The 14,542-nt window shown below is 46.2% G+C and overlaps 1 long non-coding RNA gene across 1 annotated transcript in view; it reads right to left on the reverse strand.

Moving 5' to 3' along the window:
- Positions 1-14,109, reverse strand: part of LOC146830622 (uncharacterized) — a 70,475-nt gene extending 56,366 nt beyond the window's left edge. The window contains exon 1 of the long non-coding RNA XR_014961176.1: positions 13,983-14,109. This is a non-coding gene — a long non-coding RNA (uncharacterized LOC146830622). The remainder of the gene's footprint in view (positions 1-13,982) is intronic.
- Between the last annotated feature and the right edge of the window lie 433 nt (positions 14,110-14,542).

The following is a 14,542-nucleotide window of genomic DNA, read 5'->3' on the forward strand; positions in this document are numbered from 1 at the left end:
GTGAGCCGCCTCCAGGGCTGTGGCGGAGTTACAGGGCGATCTGGAAGCAGGCCGGTACAAAGGGTACCTCTGCGCGGCACCATAGGGGGTGCCTGAGCCAAAACCGAGGAGCCTCAAGGGAGGTCCCGGAAGCCGTGTCGGCGCCCCGCTAGTCCTGCGGGCGGTTGTGGGCCTGAACAACCGGGGGCTTGCTATGCGACGCTCCGCCCCGAGAGGGGGGGCGTGAGTAGAATTACCAACAGCACGTGATCGTAGAAAGAATCACCGGAGGGCAGCAACGGCGGGCATCGCTCCCGCGCTGCCCGGCTCATCAGGCGGGCAGGCGACCCAGTTGGGTGCCTGCCCTTGGATCGCCCGTAAGATAACCCACCCATTACATATACTGGAATTATGTAATAAACCTGCAGCATTGTTACCCAACACCAACTGTCTTGTGTGTGTCATTTGGGTAACCTATTATGGGGGAGGGGGGACAGCGGGGTGCCCCTGGGGGTACTATGCTGCTGACTGCAGCCCCCGCAGGGGGCCAATCGGCGGTTGGCGGCCTAGTGCCCCCGGGGCACTAGGCCGCCTATGGGAGAGGGGGGACAGCGGGGTGCCCCTGGGGGTACTATGTATTCCTGCTTCGCTCTGGGGTGTTTGCTCCAAGCCCTGAGCTGGGCTCAGATATGAGAACGATGCGGCCTGGTGTCCCGTCAGTTAACCCACCAGCCCACGGCTGCACCCAGAGCTTCACCAGTCACACAAAACCACTGCTTGAAATGGAAAAATAGAAGGGCAGGTACTCTGAACCAGAGAGTACCTGCTTGTTTCTGAAAAGTACTCCCTAATTCAACGTATTACGTCACTCTCGAGAAGTGCTTGTACTCTTCCTCTCAAAATCAAAAGGTGCCGGTACTCAGTACCGGGCAGTACCGGCCCATTTAAAGCACTGGACAAGAAACGAGGCAACCTCTATGCATACCTGGACTTTTTCACCCGTCTATGAAAAACTTCTGTCGCGTCACGGATTGAAAAATACGGGGCTGCGTTTAAAGCACTCTTGTTTTTAACCCTGGCCTCTATTGGGGGCTCTTCACTTTGCACACGCTGCAGGTAATGCAGTAAGTTAAACACGGTTCTAAGCACTACAGAAGTCACCAAATACAACAGAAGTGACGCACCCCAGGAAACTTCCAATGGCAGCACTGGTTAGAGGACGGCCTGGGAGAGCGTGTAGGTTAGTGGGTGAAAGGGGGTCCACTCGGGGTTGCTTCTGTTAGTGAGGGCTTTGGCTATCACGAAGGCAGCAGGTTAGTGGGAACAGTACACACAGGTTACGCAGACACACGGGCTGTACCCACCTTTGCTGCAGGACAGAGAGGCTGGGAGTGCGGCCCGGACGCCCCCCTTTTATCAAGGCCCTCAAGGTCAGGCTGAGGAGAATGTCAGACATCCGCTTGTGTCACGGGCCTGACACAAAAGGCAAACTCGACACGTCCCTTGCAGAGTCCGTGCGGTTATTTTTATCCCCCATTGTCCCATCGCACCCAGATCTGGGCTCTTCGTGTGGGAAGGCGCGGCGCTCCGCTCCACTTCGGACCTTCCAATCACTCTTTTGGCTTTCTCTATCTAGTCACAAACGGGCCTGCTGCAGGCCCTCCTGTAGGTAAAACGATTTTCTTTCATAAGTTCGCCTTGAATCAAGGCGAACTTCTGAAAGAAAATCCTTGAACGTTGATCTGTTATAATTCACCGGTAAATAACAGGTTAATCAGACAGACGTTTCCTTAATGGTGGTGCAATGCAAAACGAGGTGTCCCGCCCCCGGCTGCGGAATGTGAGGAGGGGGCCACGAGTCTCCCAAATCTCACGGACAGTTATCACCGAGGCGTCAGAGTATAGTAATAAATTATCGGATTTCGTTTACTTTACTTACCGATGTTCCGACGTGATGATGACCTTCCTTCACCTCGATGTTGTTCGGTCCAGGACTCCAGGCCTGGTTCAGTCTCTCAGTCCATCTAAGCCGGGCTCCTCGGGTCTGCAGTTAACAGCGTGGAATTGGTATGGAAGCACGCAGGTCTCACAAGCCACGACGAAGCAAGCCAAAAACTAGAATAAACTGGATTTTGTCTTTGGGCTCCTCCCCCAGACCCCAGCAAACCAATCACTTGAAAGCAACAACTGTTGCTGGGTCTGGTGGAAGAGGCAAAGGCCACTGCCACACCCCCACAAACTCTAAGCATGCCAGGCAGCCCTGCCCCCAGCCATTGGAATGAATGGAGTGTCTCCAACTCCTCCCTGGGCCAAGGGAATAACGCCCAAAATAGAAATGCTATTCTGAAAATGAGACACAGGCTGCACCCACCAGTGTGTCGTCACTGCCCTGCTTTCTGGCTCCAGGTTGAAGAAATCTTCGCCCAGCCAAAAGCATGTGCAGAGCAAAGGCCATCCCCCTACCCCCCCTAAAGAAAACCCCACATTTTCACATGTTTGTTCACTGAGCACTAGCAGCCAGCACAATTTATTGCTAGCTGCTCAGTGTTTTTCATCAGGCATTTTTTTTGTCACCCAGGGTGGGAGGGCGACGCCCATCTCGCCCCTATGCACCAGCCTCCCCTGTCAGCCTGATGCTCTCTGCGAGGTGCAGCTGATCTTAAATTCCAGATGGACCTTGCGCAGAATAGCAGGATATTGTAGTTGATAGCCGACAGCAAACCTATGCCAGGCATCACGCGTCCTTGCACTGCCATGCAAGGTGTGTGCATTGTGCAAGGATGATGCAGGGGATAAGAGAAACATTGCCGTATCTTCTTCTGCTCCCTCCCTTTGCCGCAGTACAGTAACTTTAGTGGCAGTGCTGGGTAGTGTCAGATGTTTGCAAATCTGCCCCTTTTAATTGCAGCCAGGCCTGCAGCCCTCATTAGCAGTGTGGCATCTTGAGTAGCCAGACCAGTAGTTGGAGTAGACACCATATTTTCTCTTTCCCAGAAGTACCTTTCTTAGATACGTAGAAACAGGTGCATTTTATCGCACCTGGCCAAAACAGAAGGTGCATTCAGAGGGCACTGAATTAAGGTATGGTTACAGGACTCGCACTAACTTCCGACAACCGTGCACCCACCTCGCCCTCTTGTGCCATTGATGCCCCTACCCTGCCCCCGCCTCCTGCTCCTTGAACATCCTCATGGTTCTGTTTCTCTTTAATGAGAGAATGTGTCACCCTCTGCTGTTGGTGTTAGTGTTCCTTCCTAAATAATGTCATTAAAACGAACACCGTTAAAAAAGCCTAAAAAGAAAAGATAATGGACAAAGCAGCGAGCAGGACAGGAAATTGACCAGGAGAGCAAGTGACAGAAGATGCTGACAGAGAGGTGGGAAGGTCAGGTGCAGGGCACGAGGGAGAAGGAACAGGCAAGCCGCAGAGTGATAAACAGAGGCATGAGGGAAAGAGGTCTCTCATGCATTCAGGCTTTCTTATGGTCAGGGCCGCTGGAATTGTAGGATTGTGCGGCCAAAGCAATTTTCGCATACCTATAGATGTGCCGCATTTGCCACATAATCCATTACCTGCTGCATAATCTGCAGAGTTTAACAATAAAAAATGTTTTCTTTTCATCACAAACAGTTCAATTGTTACTAAAAACGCAGAAAGCATGTGTTGCATTTGCTACGCAGTGGAAGGTCCTTTGCAAAGCTGGACTGGTCACCTTTCTGGTGCTTCTTGCTATATTTGGGAATTAAACTAAAGTGCTTAACAAGTTAGCAAGTGTAAAAAGATCAAAATAATGAAGTTATACTATCAAACAATGTGCCTCATTTCGCCACATTATTTGCCTCTTCCTGCCGCATAATTTACTCAACCTTGTCACATACTTTGGCCCTCTCATGCCGCATAATTCCAGTGGCCCTGCTTATGGCATCCAACCTGCAAAGGAGAGCTGCACATGCACTGATCGAACATGTTCAAGCCGATCTTCCATATATATTATGCGTTACTGTTTGTGTGATCTTTGTAGACTCTGTGCTCCTAGCTGATTCATCACCAGGGAGATAGTTAAAATCACCTGACAGGACCTCAAAACCAGGAACCAGAACCGTTCAGCATTTGCAATTGAAATGTGTTATTTCTTCCTTGTTGTTTAAAGTGTTTGTGTCCTGCTCAGCCAGGCACAGCAGACAGTTCATGGCAATAAGCAGGCTACTGTGTTCCAGTTGGATGAGGATCCTGTTAGGACTGACAGTCGTAATCAATAATGCATCCACAACAAAGCTTCTTCGACAAAGAGCAACACCACAAGACTTTCCCTGCTTGAGAGGTATCAGACACTGAGGGCATAAGGGATTCCTGTTCCAGCAGCTACCTGAGGCTGTAGGAAGAATTATCCTTATGTCACACCTGCCGGCTAAGAACTGCCTGATAGCATGGGATAGTAATTTACTAAAGCCAGTTCCCATCATCCATCTGCAAAGGATGCCACAACTGTCTTCAAAAGAAGAAGCCAAGCATGAGGACTTCATTTCCCATCACCCATCTGCAAAGGATGCCACAGCTGTCTTCAAAAGAAGAAGCCAAGCATGAGGACTTCATTTTCCATCATTCATCTGCACAGGAAGCCATATCACTTATTTATCATCCAGCTGCACAGCAAGTGACATAACTGGTTTGCCACCAAACCCTTCTTTTAAGAAAAAGCATAGCTTACACATCATCCAGACCTGGACGCCCAGCACATACCTGAAGCTTAGCCGACCAAGAAACAATTTCTTTTCTTTATAAGGGACAACACACAAGATACAGTAAAAACCTGGCTCAATGACATAAGACTTCAAAATCCAACTTTCAGCTAATTCACCCTGGGCACCCACCTCACACTCCAGGAGCGCATTGCCACAAGCTCTCCCTTTCAAAGTAAGACAAACTGCTTCTTCAGTTAGATTCTGATTTCAATCCCAATCTACTAGATACCAGGCCAGGCTGCATTAAAAACTAACACCTTAAAGCGGACTTTAACAAGGGGAAATGTATAATTTGTTCAAAACAACTTCCATTGCATGTATGTTTAAATACACAGTAAACATCCAATTTGTATGATAGTTTTGAAATATGTCTAGGCATAGTCAATTTTACTGGAAGGGTGTGTTTCCAGTGCAAATCCTATGCTAGGCAAAGCACGCTTGCCTCTCCACCATGATGCGAGGCTGTCCATCATGCAAGGCAGCCGAATTAGAGCACCAGAGTGGTGAATGACAGCAGCAGTCGACCAATCGCTGTAAATTGGCTCTGTACTGTGTTTTCCCACTGGCCCAATGCAGCAAATTTAGGGCCATATTTATGAGCCAGTTTGCATCATATTTGCACCACGCAACGTGGTACATGCGTTCTGTAAACCTTACATGAGATTTATAAAACCACACAAGGCGACTTTGTGAAGCCCTGAGTGGCTCCATAAATCTGAAGTAAAAGCAATGTAGTGCAAATTGCTGCGTTGTCTTACTCTGCCCTGGGAAGGCATTCCATGGGAGTTGTGTGGGTGTGCCCACGCAACTCCCATGGATTTTGACATATTCTCAGATTTACCAGAATTGGTAAACCTGGGAATGCCCTAAAAAGATACACCATCCCAGGAGATAGTGTAGAAATATCTTTATTTCTCCTTGTTACTTCCTCTGTGTGCTGCTAGATAGAGGAATATGCCTCCCAGGATTGTGTCCCTTCCAGCACAAAAAACAATCCTGCATGCAACAAAGGCACCTTTGCACCATCGTTCAAGGGTGCCTGCCTTGACGGGAGGCTCCCAAAAGGGCAGCAACGCAGGGGAAGAGGCAGGAATGCACCATATTGACTACACAGCACATTCCTGCCCTTTCCCTGCCCTTGCCCTTATTTTCACCTGCAGTATTCCAGGCATGTGAAAATGTATTTGATATTGCCAATTTCTCTTCAGTGGTAAATCCCATAAACCCACATGAGGTGTGTGGGGTAGACTCTACAAGGAGTGATTTGCCTTCTAAATCTCTGAATGCCAACAAACGCATATTTGTGAGCTTTGAAAAACTCCAATCTAACCCCTTTCCATCTTGGAAATAGCACAAAAGTTACTCCAGCTAAAGGGCTGCAGTAACTACACTTCCAGGATTGGAAGAGGCACAGATGAAACCCATATTTTGATGGGGCATTGTGGAAAGGCTTTTTCACTTCCACCAATAGACCTGAACAATATTCTACAAACTTACAAATGTGTAGGTGTTCACAAAATGTCCATGGCATATTTATCCTGGAAGACTTCTCCCATATCCGGAAGCAGATGCACTGCTTCATAATATTAAGCCATAATTAAGGGTGGGCGGAATTTGCGAAATTAACTTTTGCAAATTATCGTGAAATTGCACAAAATCTCAGCGAGCATGCAAAACTTTCGCAAAGATGCGGAGATTGCTTTTCCCGCCCGTTCGTGATGTGTTTTTGCGTGCTTGCGGGGAAATATATCTCCAACTTGCCCATGCGGTCGCTAATGGGCGCGGCCATCTTGCTCGTGATGCTTATTTCCTGTTCGCGATTGCAATGACGTGTTCACGATCGCAAACTCTCGCGGGATAGCGCGACCGGCTACCAACAATCCAACATCTTGTGACGCGCGCAAATGGATAGGAATACTCGTCGGCGAATGCAGGGACCCGGTAAGTCACAACTGCGCGCCCGAGAATGCATTTTTAAAGTGCGAACAAGAAAAATACTTCCGTTTCGCGGCAGGTTGCGAAAGTTTTGACATTTTCACGCTCTCCGCGGAACACGAAAATGTCGAAATATCGCAAATTCCGCAAACGGAACAAAATTTACCGCCCAGGCATAGCCATAATGCTACACTATTATGTGCAAGTACATCGATTTAAGAGGGCATATTCATATTTCGTAAATTGTGAATCTGCACTTGGATACTTAGCAATGTGGACACGCTTATGTGAGTAAGCACCTGGCTTTGTAAACAATGTGCATTACACAATAGAGTCTGAATTTACTCTTGATTGCATACAAGAAGTCAAGACATTGTGGTTGCACCTGATTCACAAAGAATAGTGCATGAGTAAATCTGACTTGCTTTTGTAGTATTACAGGATTACTGATGAATTTTTGAAGTAAACCAATATTTCAGAAAGTAATACTGGCTTACTCCTGGCTAATTCCTGGACTTCATGAGTACTACCAGAAATGAAATGAAATGAAATGAAAAGATAATTTATAAAGCGCGATGGCTACCCTGGGGCGTCCCAGCGCTGCAGAGGTTGGGCTAGGCGGAGTACGCTAGACTTAAACGAATTATTAAGATGATTTATTAAAAAGATGATTTATTAAAAAGCCAGGTTTTAAGGAGCTTACGGAAGGTAAGTAGTTTAGGTTCTGATCTGATTGAGAGGGGGAGAGTGTTCCAGATGTTGGCTAGGTTTTAGGAGAGCGACCGGTCTCCACACCTGTCTCTCTTGATTCGGGGCACTGTGGTGAGATAAGATGTCCCGGATCTGAGGAGACGATTGGGATGATAGGCATTTACCAGGGGGCGGTTGATAGCAGGGCCTGTCCCCCAGTAGGAGCGATGGGCAATACACATGGCCTTGAATTCAATCCTCGATTTCACAGGAAGCCAGTGGAGATCTTTCAGTTGAGCTTTGACTGAGACTCGTCACGGGATATCGAGGAGGGTCCTGGCGGCACAGTTTTGGACAATTTGAAGTCTATTGAGCGTGGACTGTGGGGCCCCAAGGTATAGGGCATTTCCGGAGTCAAGGCGAGATAGAATCAGCCCTTGGACCATGATCCGTCTTGAGTGGAACGGGAGAAGGGGGAGGATTTTGCGAAGTAGCCTCAGGAGCCCGAAGCATGTGGCAGCAAGCTTAGTTGCATGGTAGTTAAAATTGAGTGTTCTATCCAGCCAAATTCCGAGACTTTTGATTTGTTCTTTGGGTTCGGGGGGATAGCCTAGGCAAAGGGGCCAGATGGAGTTGATAGATTTGGTGATGGTATTTCCCAAGAGCATAATCTCTGTTTTCTCCCCGTTTAGTTTTAAGCAGGAGGCCGACATCCAAGCGGCGACTGCTTCCAAACATTTGTATAGGCTGTGGTGGGAATTGAGAGGGGGTCCAACGCCACCACCAGCTGTGTGTCATCCGCATAGGTGATAATTTTCACTCCAAAGGGGCGGACGACATCAGCCAAAGGGCTAAGGTAAACATTAAAAAGGGTGGGGCTCAGGAAGGCGCCCTGGGGCACCCCACAGTTCAGGGGTTTGCTGGAGGAGGTGAAATCTTTCTCAAATACCTGAAAAGATCGATCTGTGAGAAAGGATTTCAGCCAGGTGAGTGCCGCTCCCGAGATTCCTATCCTACTGAGACGGTGGAGAAGAATGTTGCGGTTTACAGTGTCGAAGGCGGCACTAAGGTCGAGTAGAACGATGGCCGATGACCCACCGCTGTCTAAGATCCTTCTTGCCTCCTCCGTCACTGCGACCAAGGCTGTTTCGGTTCCGTGAAGGGGCCGAAAGCCCGTCTGTGAGGAATCAACTATGTCGTTTGATTCCAAGAAGTGTGTCAGGACTGAGTTGACATATTTCTCTAGTAGTTTGCTGAGCCAAGGTAGCAGAGAGATAGGTCTATAGTTGGAAGGATTGTTTTGATTGAGGCTAGGTTTCTTTAATAAAGCCTTGACCATTGCTCTCTTCCATAAAGGCGGGAAGATGCCAGCGTGGAGAGAGGAGTTAAGCAGGTCCCGAATGGTGGGTGAGATCTGACTGGTGATCGGGGTGAGAACTCGCGGAGGGGCCGGGTCAGTGGGTGATCCTGATTTGACCTGTTGCATAATACTTTCTACATGGCTGAGATCTAAGGGCGGGATATATGTGAGGGAGACGGGTAGTGCTGCCGCAGAACCTGGGTCTACAGGGCAGCTGGGCAGAGGGATATTTTGAGAGAAAGAGGAATTAATGATTTCTATTTTGCGGTAAAAGATGACCGCTAGCTCATCACAGTGGACCTGGGTGTTACTGTGCTCCTTTGGTGTCTCGGGTAGTTGAAGGAGGGATTTTGCTATCCGATAGATCTCCTTGGGCTTAGAGGCTGCCTTGTCAATTTTTTCCTCAAAATATTTTGCCTGCGCTAAATTAATGCTGGATTTGTAGCTTTTGATAGCTGCTTTATAAACTGTTTTGTCCGTTGGTAAGTAGTCGAGACGCCATTTTCTCTCAATTCTTTTACAGTTGCGTTTGGCGTCTCGGAGGTCAGTAGTGTACCACGGGGCGGTCGGGTTCCCCCGCTTGGGGTGGGTGCGTTTAAATGGAAGTACCAGATCTAGAGAATTGGTAATCCAGCTGTTGTAGTTCTCGTTGCCCTCTATAGGGTTGGAGGTTTTGGTGGGTACGGTTAGATCAAGGTTCTCCCCCCATTCCGGCTGGGGAAGTTTGGACCAGTTACGTGACTTTCGGACAGTCATGGGTTTAGGTAAGGGGTGGTTGGGGAGGGTCCATGTGAAAGGGATAAGGAAGTGATCAGTCCAGGGAAGGGGTGAAGGGTTTCCAACTTGTAGGTTCGGGCAGTTGCTGAATCTGGGGTCCAAAAGATGGCCCTTTAGGTGGGTGGGCCCGAGGACTAGTTGCTGTAGTTCGAGGGCACCTAGACTGGAGGATAGTTCTCTAGCGTTTGAGTCGTTAGGGTCATCAAGGTGAGTGTTGAGGTCACCCAGGAGTGTGAAGTTACCAGAGCTAAGTGCGAGGTTTGCAGCCGTTGGGGCAAGGTTAGAGAGAAATTGTCCTTGCGTCCCGGGTGGGCGGTATATAAGCATACCTGAGAACGTATTGGTGGGGCTGAATTTTATAGTGAAGGGGAGGCATTCACTAACTGGAACACGAACGGGGGTGCTAGTGATTTCATAGCCTATCTTGTGAATCACTGCTAGTCCTCCACCGATTCCTGTTTTGCGGTCATGGCGGAGTATTTGGTATCCGTCTGGGAGAGTTTGTACCAAATCAGGTTCCGAGTGTTCATGCAACCAAGTCTCTGTGAGGAAGAGGATGTCCGGGTTTGCATCCTCTATCAGTAGAGAGATTTCCGCGGTGTGCTTGGGGAGGGATCTGCAGTTGAGCAAGAGCATGGAGTATTGTGTGGGTTCCATTTTTGCGTGGGGTGAGAAATGAAATCCACACTGGTTGCAAGCGGGATGTTGTAAGGATGGATCCCAGGAGTGGAGACAGGGTGGAGCAGCTTCCTTCTTCAGTTGGAGGAGGGAGTGAGGGCTATGAGTTCTGGCCCGGTAGGGCCGCGGACAGGCGCAGACGGGCTTGCCTTTGGCGCGCAGGCGCGCGCCCGCTGCACGCATCCGCTGCGCGTCCGGGGAAGGCACATTATATGTATATGAGAGGGGGGGCGTGGCCTCAGGGCCGTGGGCGTGGCCTGTGGACTGAGGAGGAGGAATGGCGGCGAAAATCACTGTGCCGTGGCAGCATTAATATCGGCTGCGCGGCGATTTTGCCAGAGATTAGAGTGGGAGAATGCGCTAGGTAAGTGCAAGACAAATAAAAACAAAGTATTTTGTGACAAGTAAATTTTAAAAAAATCGAGCGTGCTCCCGGCTTCCGCCTCAGGAGTGTTGTGCCTCAGGTCACAGCAAACTCTTTGTGTACTGGGGACATAGAAAGCGGACTGGGGACTCTTCATGGAGGCCTGGTGGTTGGAGGAGTTGAGTGGTCAACAGTACTGGATGTGTGCTCCTTGAGTTGGCGAGAATTCATTTTTTTCCTTTAAATTCAGTAGTGATGGTGCACACATGAGTGTCTTGCTTGACATGATTTGTTTTCTTGTTTGTTCGGTCTTGCACTTCTCTTCCACTTCAGCCAACAGCCAGTGTTAAGTTATACGTTATGTTATGTCTTGTTGTGTGTTAAGTTGCATTGCCTGTTATTTCATGTGTTATCTAATGCCATGTTATGAGATGTTTTTTTGGTTATGTTTTGGTATGCCTGACAGTGTAGGATAAGTGACTTATGTGATATGTTTTATGTAATGCTATGTTATTGTAGGGTGTGGCATGTGTCTTTTTATGATATATGTGTCATGTGTTTTATGTTTTATTTGTTGATTTTTATCTGTTTTTCTCTCTGCTGTATTGCATGTACATTTCATTTATATTATGTTAAGACGTCTACCACCAGAGTGCCCACGTGGCGCTACGCGTAGATTTCCGACCACCACTACGGGAGTTTGGATATTACTTTGGAAAGAGCCGTAGCTTGAGTAAACTTAGGAAGGCGACGCTGTTGTATTACTTTAGTAGGTTACTATGTATTGCATTCTATTATTATTGCATTTAAATAGCGCTTAATGCCCCTGAGGAGGTGTTGATACATATTTCATGAACTCACTTTCCTGCATCTAAAAGATCAGTTGAGCTTTTAAACAAAATGGAGCACAAATTAGAGGAGAACCTCAAATATCCTTAAAGCGAAGACTGTGTTTGCATGTAAGGCCTTTGTCAACCTTCAGCCAGTGAATACTGCATAGTCTCAGTCTGTGTGGTGCAAATGATCTAGAAGTGGCCTCTGCAACAGATGGTATTCCTTTGATAATGAGGGAATTATTTCTTAACTTTATCAATAAAGAATGTCTGATTGTTCACTTGGGACATAATGTACTAAAAGCATTTCACAAATCAGGATATGCAAATTATACGCTGACTTTTTTGTGGGCTGCTGTAGTAGTTAGCACTAGGTTGATGTTTAAGTCACATGGTAAAAGGTTTGGCAGCCTTTATGAGATCAGCAAGTTCCACAATAAAATACTATAAGTGCGGACAGCGAACAGTAACAGTCGGAGGTACAGTTTGTGCCCGCTGCTGCGCAGTCCCTGTACTTTTCAATACATCTACAAAGCTACTTACATGTAATTGTAGCTATTTACTACAGATGCCCTTCATTTTGCTATGCGACTGATGCACTAACCAGTCAGCTCAGAAAAAGCTGAATATTAATGAGGTAGGTCATATTTTGCGACTCTTTACCAATATTAGAGGGAGAGCAGGCCCCAAACCTGCCTTCAGATTCCAAGCACGTCATTAGTTTAAAACCAGCCTGTGGCCCTTAATTGTATAGGTGTTACTTTAAAAAAAAAAATAATAATCTGTCCTGCTGGTTAGACATTGGGGAAAGCATACAGTGGTCCCATGGACCATTGTCTGCCTTCCCCAGGCTGCCCGAGGCGATTCCCAAAGAGGAAGTGTCCGGATATATGTAGCAGTAAGAGTTTTGTGCGTATATTTTAAAACTTCTAATACTGACCTGGTTCCATTTAACATATGTGAAAAAAGGACTTGAGAGGGACCCCTTGAAACTCAAGGGAAATGGGGTACTTTGAACCAGTAAAGAGAGAAATATTCCCTTGTTACTACACTTAGAAAAGCATGCAATGTTATGTCAGAAAAGGGTATTCTATATCAAATATTTATTATTCTTTAAAAAAAATGTTGAAAAAACATGTTTATCTATACAAACATACACAATCATAAAACATTTCATATTACATCAAATCACATTAATTAAAAACATCATACAATACATGTCATTTTAATCTCAATCACATATAGAATTCCCCTTAAGCCATCGAAACGCGTCGACGCTGTGGATTTGCATAATCAAAGTCCTAATACAGATTCAATTACGCACGGATTTATCAACGTGTGACAAGCTGTATTTCAGGGTTTTTTTTATGTGTACTTGAAAAAGAGTAATTGGATCTTTCATTTTGTCTGTCTCCATGTTATGCTGGTCATAATTGGGCTAGAATTCTATATGTGATTGAGATTAAAATGACATGTATTGTATGATGTTTTTAATTAATGTGATTTGATGTAATATGAAATGTTTTATGATTGTGTATGTTTGTATAGATAAATATGTTTTTTTAAAAAAATTTTTAAAGAATAATAAATATTTGATATAGAATACCCTTTTCTGACATAACATTGTATGCTTTTCTAAGTGTAGTAACAAGGGAATATTTCTCTCCATTTAACATATGGCCTGTTTAACCTTTGCCCTCCTACGAATGATACTTGCTGAACTGTTTACAGTATTTACAGTCATTCAGATACACATGATTTGCAGACAAATGGTGTATAATAAATAATCGAATAGTCTGAAATATCAACCAATATGTGTGTGTGAATGCTGATTTTGAGGTACGGTCTGGGGTTCTATGTGCTACCCGCAGATGAGTGATTCTCGGACAGGTATGGACTGACTCCTAACACTCTCCTCTACTGAGCATTACTCAGTGGGGAAGAAGTGAGAGACACCTGCCAGTTTTCCTTTTCTCTGAATAGATTGCAGTTTGCTTTTGTGACTCTGAAATTCTACAATGTCTGACCCCCATTATTATTATTATTCTTTTTATTTATTTTTTTATCCTCATTTGCCTCTTAAAGTAAGAGAAAACACCATTCCACTTGCACCAGTAAAATGGAGAATATCTTGCCCTTTTGTACAATTATGCTGGAAGGAGGGGGAGGAGGAGACGCCTGCTTCACAATTGTTTCCACCCTGGATTAAGAAGAAAAGCCATCCTCCTTCCACAACTCCTTTTTAATCACTCCTCTGTCACCCCCATATGCCGAAGCACCGATTGGGCAGCCAGGAAGAAAGAGAGAGAACACCCAAGCCAGCCGTACCGGCAGATAGGCATAATCATTAGATAACAATAGGAGTCCAAAATTGATGTTTTTTAAACACCTTCATATCTAGGCTGGCCACATATTTAACTGAAGTTAGCCAATCGAAAAACCTGGGGGGGGACACAGAAACCCAGTTCTTACATATTTCTCTGTGTGCTAGTAGCATGGAATAAAAAAACAACCTTGACTTATCCCCTGAGGCTCCATCGAGAGCAGTTTCACTGCCAAATATAATCGACAGAACGCTTACCTTGATGTCAAAGCCGATCATAGTAGTTAGAGCCTTACTCACGTCAGTCCAGAATCTCTGAATCTCTGGACAGTCCACAAACATATGCACGTCGTCTCCTTTCAGACTTCCACACTTTGGCAAGGCAACAACACCTCCTCTCCCAAATTTTGACAGCCTCTGTGGCGACCAATAAGCTCTGTGGATGGAGAAGATATGATTTCTCCTTAGGTGTGCGGGTTTCACAACTTTAAAAAGCATAGACATAGATACTTGCCACTTTTTCTCCAATGAAGATTCCTGCAAGCATCCTCCCCAAAGCTCCGTGGGTAATGTAAAGACACCATCCTCCATCTCAACCAGCAGCCAATAAATCATCGCCACTTCTTTTTTAGTAATTGACTCGTCCAAAAGTCTGTCCTCAAGTTCATTGGTGTTTCCTATCCCCGTGCTTACATCTTGGAACCAGCTCTGTATTTGTATATATTTAAATCTGGAAACTTGTTGGTTCGACAAAAGGTTGCACATTTCCCAGCTTATCAGTTGCGAATCCAGTATAATATGATTCCAGCTTGTTAAGCCTGCCTCTCTCAACGGCCTCGCCAAAGCATCTTTTGTCCATA

This window comes from Triturus cristatus, chromosome 5_1, assembly GCF_964204655.1.
Source record: "Triturus cristatus chromosome 5_1, aTriCri1.1, whole genome shotgun sequence".
In the NCBI taxonomy this organism is placed as follows: Eukaryota; Metazoa; Chordata; class Amphibia; order Caudata; family Salamandridae; genus Triturus; species Triturus cristatus.